Source organism: Canis aureus, chromosome 35, assembly GCF_053574225.1.
Source record: "Canis aureus isolate CA01 chromosome 35, VMU_Caureus_v.1.0, whole genome shotgun sequence".
NCBI classification, from domain to species: domain Eukaryota; kingdom Metazoa; phylum Chordata; class Mammalia; order Carnivora; family Canidae; genus Canis; species Canis aureus.
The window spans coordinates 14,322,071-14,328,381 of NC_135645.1; positions in this window are offsets into that span (position 1 = coordinate 14,322,071).

Genomic DNA, 6,311 nt, shown 5'->3' on the forward strand with positions numbered 1-6,311 from the left:
TTGTTTTCCTTCTCCTCCCCTCTTCCCAAGTTTCTTATCTGCTAATGGCTAATATTTATGAAGCACTTACTGTGTGGCAGGAAACATGCTAATACTTTGTTTCCTGATTGTTTTAATAAACTGATACCAAAATTATTTCATACTAAGGATTCAAGAATAGATTGCATGGTACAATATTAGCCTTTAAAGGGATCTCTTTGTTGTATGACATGAATGTGTAGATCTGGGTGTAGGAGCTCAGAAAGATCAAATTTATTCTACTGTGGGACAGTCAAGGAGTAGGACCAGAATGCCCATTAGGACATTCTCTTTGTATTTTGCATCTTGTCACTGTTCTTTCCATTCTGCGCATAATGCAGTGGCTAACCCTGCCTCTAAGGAGTCTGTTTTTTTTTCCTCTCCTCATCATTCAAGAATACTCTACTTACTTTGTTTGGCTTTGTTTTAAGATTTTATTTATTGGGATCCCTGGGTGGCTCAGCGGTTTGCCGCCTGCCTTCAGCCCAGGCGTGATCCCGGAGACCCGGGATCGAGTCCCATGTCGGGCTCCCTGCATGGAGCCTGCTTCTCCCTCTTAAGATTTTATTTATTGATTCATGAGAGACAGAGAGAGAAAGGCAGAGACACGGGCAGAGGGAGAAGCAGGCTCCATGCAGGAGCCCAACGTGGGACTCCAGGATCACGCCCTGAGCCGAAGGCAGACGCTCAACTGCTGAGCCACCCAGGCATCCCACTCTCCTTCCTTTGAGTGCTTGTTTACTTTTTTCCTTTGTCCAACTGTGGTTCAATTTTTGTATTGCAAGGAAATCTCCATAATAAAGATAGTGACTTGGTAAAGGTAAGGTGCTATCTCTGATATGGTGTAATATGGAGATAAAACATTTGCATCGTCCTCTAAAATACTTCAGGTATCCTACTTGCTCAGAAAGCCAGCAAGCTCTTTTTCTTCCTTAATCTTCCAAACTGGTTTTACTGAAATACTCTGTTTTTGAATACTTTTAGTCTTAACTGATATCTATTATTAGATATTATCACATTATTCACATTTTTGCCCAATTAAGTCTTATCAAAGTACATATAACCTCAAATCTTTTTAAGTCAACAGTCCTATTTATCTCGGTCATCATTGGGTGGCATAAATAATTTCGTTGGTCAAACCTTTTTAGTTTCAGACCTTTTTTTCAATTGAAATCTTTATAAGGATCCTTAATAAAACAAAAATGGATCTGTTAATTATTGTAAAACAATATGTTTTTGTAAGTTCATAGGAGTTTTATGATAATGGGTTGTTTTGATGTATTGAAAATCGTTAGAAAGTCTTACAAGCGTTTGCAGTGTACTTTTTATATTATGCTTCATGGTATTTTTAAATAACTGATTTGCATAAATAGTAGCCTATGGAAATAGTTTTTTTTTTATTTTTTATTTTGAAATAATTTTGTATTTACAGGAGTATCACAAATCCTGTAAAACCTTCACCTGGCTTCCTGCAGTGTTAATATCTTACATAACTATGATACGTTTATCAAAACTAAGAAACTAATATTGATACACTGTTAACTGCAGATTTTTTATTATTATTTTTTTATTTTTTTTAAATTTATTTTTTATTGTGTTCAATTTACTAACATACAGAATAACCCCCAGTGCTCATCACCCATTCACTCCCACCCCCCGCCCTCTTCCCCTTCTACCACCCCTAGTTCGTTTCCCAGAGTTAGCAGTCTTTACGTTCTGTCTCCCTTTCTGATATTTCCCACACATTTCTTCTCCCTTCCCTTATATTCCCTTTCACTATTATTTATATTCCCCAAATGAATGAGAACATATAATGTTTGTCCTCCGACTGACTTACTTCACACAGCATAATACCCCCCAGTTCCATCCACGTTGAAGCAAATGGTGGGTATTTGTCATTTCTAATAGCTGAGTAATATTCCATTGTATACATAAACCACAACTTCTTTATCCATTCATCTTTCGTTGGACACCGAGGCTCCTTCCACAGTTTGGCTATCGTGGCCATTGCTGCTATAAACATCGGGGTGCAGGTGTCCCGGCGTTTCACTGCATCTGTATCTTTGGGGTAAATCCCCAACAGTGCAATTGCTGGGTCGTAGGGCAGGTCTATTTTTAACTCTTTGAGGAACCTCCACACAGTTTTCCAGAGTGGCTGCACCAGTTCACATTCCCACCAACAGTGTAAGAGGGTTCCCTTTTCTCCGCATCCCCTCCAACATTTGTTGTTTCCTGCCTTGTTAATTTGCCCCATTCTCACCGGTGTGAGGTGGTATCTCATTGTGGTTTTGATTTGTATTTCCCTGATGGCAAGTGATGCAGAGCATTTTCTCATATGCATGTTGGCCATGTCTATGTCTTCCTCTGTGAGATTTCTCTTCGTGTCTTTTGCTCATTTCATGATTGGATTGTTTGTTTCTTTGGTGTTGAGTTTAATAAGTTCTTTATAGATCTTGGAAACTAGCCCTTTATCTGATAGGTCATTTGCAAATATCTTCTCCCATTCTGTAGGTTGTCTTTTAGTTTTGTTGACTGTATCCTTTGCTGTGCAAAAGCTTCTTATCTTGATGAAGTCCCAATAGTTCATTTTTGCTTTTGTTTCTTTTGCCTTCGTGGATGTATCTTGCAAGAAGTTACTGTGGCCGAGTTCAAAAAGGGTGTTGCCTGTGTTCTCCTCTAGGATTTTGATGGAATCTTGTCTCACATTTAGATCTTTCATCCATTTTGAGTTTAGCTTTGTGTCTGGTGAAAGAGAGTGGTCTAGTTTCATTCTTCTGCATGTGGATGTCCAATTTTCCCAGCACCATTTATTGAAGAGACTGTCTTTCTTCCAATGGATAGTCTTTCCTCCTTTATCGAATATTAGTTGACCATAAAGTTCAGGGTCCACTTCTGGGTTCTCTATTCTGTTCCACTGATCTATGTGTCTGTTTTTGTGCCAGTACCACACTGTCTTGATGACCACAGCTTTGTAGTACAACCTGAAATCTGGCATTGTGATGCCCCCAGATATGGTTTTCTTTTTTAAAATTCCCCTGGCTATTCGGGGTCTTTTCTGATTCCACACAAATCTTAAAATAATTTGTTCTAACTCTCTGAAGAAAGTCCATGGTATTTTGATAGGGATTGCATTAAACGTGTATATTGCCCTGGGTAACATTGACATTTTCACAATATTAATTCTGCCAATCCATGAGCATGGAATATTTTTCCATCTCTTTGTGTCTTCCTCAATTTCTTTCAGAAGTGTTCTATAGTTTTGAGGGTATAGATCCTTTACATCTTTGGTTAGGTTTATTCCTAGGTATCTTATGTTTTTGGGTGCAATTGTAAATGGGATTGACTCCTTAATTTCTCTTTCTTCAGTCTCATTGTTAGTGTATAGAAATGCCACTGATTTCTGGGCATTGATTTTGTATCCTGCCATGCTACCGAATTGCTGTATGAGTTCTAGCAATCTTGGGGTGGAGACTTTTGGGTTTTCTATGTAGAGTATCATGTCATCGGCGAAGAGGGAGAGTTTGACTTCTTCTTTACCAATTTGAATGCCTTTAATGTCTTTTTGTTGTCTGATTGCTGAGGCTAGGACTTCCAGTACTATGTTGAATAGCAGTGGTGAGAGTGGACATCCCTGTCTTGTTCCTGATCTTAGGGGAAAGGCTCCCCGTGCTTCCCCATTGAGAATGATATTTGCTGTGGGCTTTTCATAGATGGCTTTTAAGATGTCGAGGAATGTTCCCTCTATCCCTACACTCTGAAGAGTTTTGATCAGAAATGGATGCTGTATTTTGTCAAATGCTTTCTCTGCATCCAATGAGAGGATCATATGGTTCTTGGTTTTTCTCTTGCTGATATGATGAATCACATTGATTGTTTTACGGGTGTTGAACCAGCCTTGTGTCCCAGGGATAAATCCTACTTGGTCATGGTGAATAATTTTCTTTATGTACTGTTGGATCCTATTGGCCAGTATCTTGTTGAGAATTTTTGCATCCATGTTCATCAGGGATATTGGTCTGTAATTCTCCTTTTTGGTGGGCTCTTTGTCTGGTTTTGGAATTAAGGTGATGCTGGCCTCATAGAACGAATTTGGAAGTACTCCATCTCCTTCTATCTTTCCAAACAGCTTTAGGAGAATAGGTATGGTTTCTTCTTTAAACGTTTGATAAAATTCCCCTGGGAAGCCATCTGGCCCTGGACTCTTGTGTCTTGGGAGGTTTTTGATGACTGCTTCAATTTCCTCCCTGGTTATTGGCCTGTTAAGGTTTTCTATTTCTTCCTGTTCCAGTTTTGGTAGTTTGTAGCTTTCCAGGAATGCGTCCATTTCTTCTAGATTGCCTAATTTATTGGCGTATAGCTGTTCATAATATGTTTTTAAAATCGTTTATTTCCTTGGTGTTGGTAGTGATCTCTCCTTTCTCATTCATGATTTTATTAATTTGAGTCTTCTCTCTCTTCTTTTTAATAAGGCTGGCTAATGGTTTATCTATCTTATTAATTTTTCAAAGAACCAACTCCTGGTTCTGTTGATCTGTTCCACAGTTCTTCTGGTCTCGATTTCGTTGAGTTCTGCTCGAATCTTTATTAACTCCCTTCTTCTCTTGGGTGTAGGATCTATTTGCTGTTTTTTCTCTAGCTCCTTTATGTGTAAGGTTAGCTTTTGTATTTGAGTTCTTTCCAGTTTTTGAATGGATGCTTGTATTGCGATGTATTTCCCCCTTAGGACTGCTTTTGCTGCATCCCAAAGATTTTGAACGGTTGTATCTTCATTGTCATTAGTTTCCATGAATCTTTTTAATTCTTCCTTAATTTCCTGGTTGACCCTTTCATCTTTTAGCAGGATGGTCCTTAACCTCCACGTGTTTGAGGTCCTTCCAAACTTCTTGTTGTGATTTAGTTCTAATTTCAAGGCATTATGGTCTGAGAATATGCAGGGGACAATCCCAATCTTTTGGTATCGGTTCAGACCCGATTTGTGACCCAATGTGTGGTCTATTCTGGAGAAAGTTCCATGTGCACTTGAGAAGAATGTGTATTCAGTTGAGTTTGGATGTAAAGTTCTGTAGATATCTGTGAAATCCATCTGGTCCAGTGTATCATTTAAAGCTCTCGTTTCTTTGGAGATGTTGTGCTTAGAAGACCTATCGAGTATAGAAAGAGCTAGATTGAAGTCACCAAGTATAAGTGTATTATTATCTAAGTATTTCTTCACTTTGGTTAATAATTGATTTATATATTTGGCAGCTCCCACATTCGGGGCATATATATTGAGGATTGTTAAGTCCTCTTGTTGAATGGATCCTTTAAGTATGATATAGTGTCCCTCTTCATCTCTCACTACAGTCTTTGGGGTAAATTTTAGTTTATCTGATATAAGGATGGCTACCCCTGCTTTCTTTTGAGGACCATTCAAATGGTAAATGGTTCTCCAACCTTTTATTTTCAGGCTGTAGGTGTCCTTCTGTCTAAAATGAGTCTCTTGTAGACAGCAAATAGATGGGTCCTGCTTTTTTATCCAGTCTGAAACCCTGTGCCTTTTGATGGGGTCATTAAGCCCGTTCACATTCAGAGTTACTATTGAGAGAGATGAGTTTAGTGTCATCATGATATCTATTCAGTCCTTGTTTTTGTGGATTGTTCCACTGAACTTCTTCTTAAAGGGGAATTTTAAGAGTCCCCCTTAAAATTTCTTGCAGAGCTGGTTTGGAGGTCACATATTCTTTTAGTTGCTGCCTGTCTTGGAAGCTCTTTATCTCTCCTTCCATTTTGAATGAGAGCCTTGCTGGATAAAGTATTCTTGGTTGCATGGTCTTCTCATTTAGGACCCTGAATATATCCTGCCAGCCCTTTCTGGCCTGCCAGGTCTCTGTGGAGAGGTCTGCTGTTACCCTAATACTCCTCCCCATAAAAGTCAGGGATTTCTTGTCTCTTGCTGCTTTAAGCATCTTCTCTTTATCTTTGGAATTTGCAAGCTTCACTATTAAATGTCGAGGTGTTGAACGGTTTTTATTGATTTTAGGGGGGGATCTCTCTATTTCCTGGATCTGAATGCCTGTTTCCCTTCCCAGATTAGGAAAGTTTTCAGCTAGAATTTGTTCAAATACATATTCTGGCCCTCTGTCCCTTTCGGCACCCTCGGGAACACCAATTAAACGTAGGTTTTTCTTCCTCAGGCTGTCGTTTATTTTCCTTAATCTATCTTCATGGTCTTTTAATTGTTTGTCTGTTTTTTCCTCAGTTTCCCTCTTTGCCATCAACTTGTCTTCCATGTCACTCACTCGTTCTTCCACCTC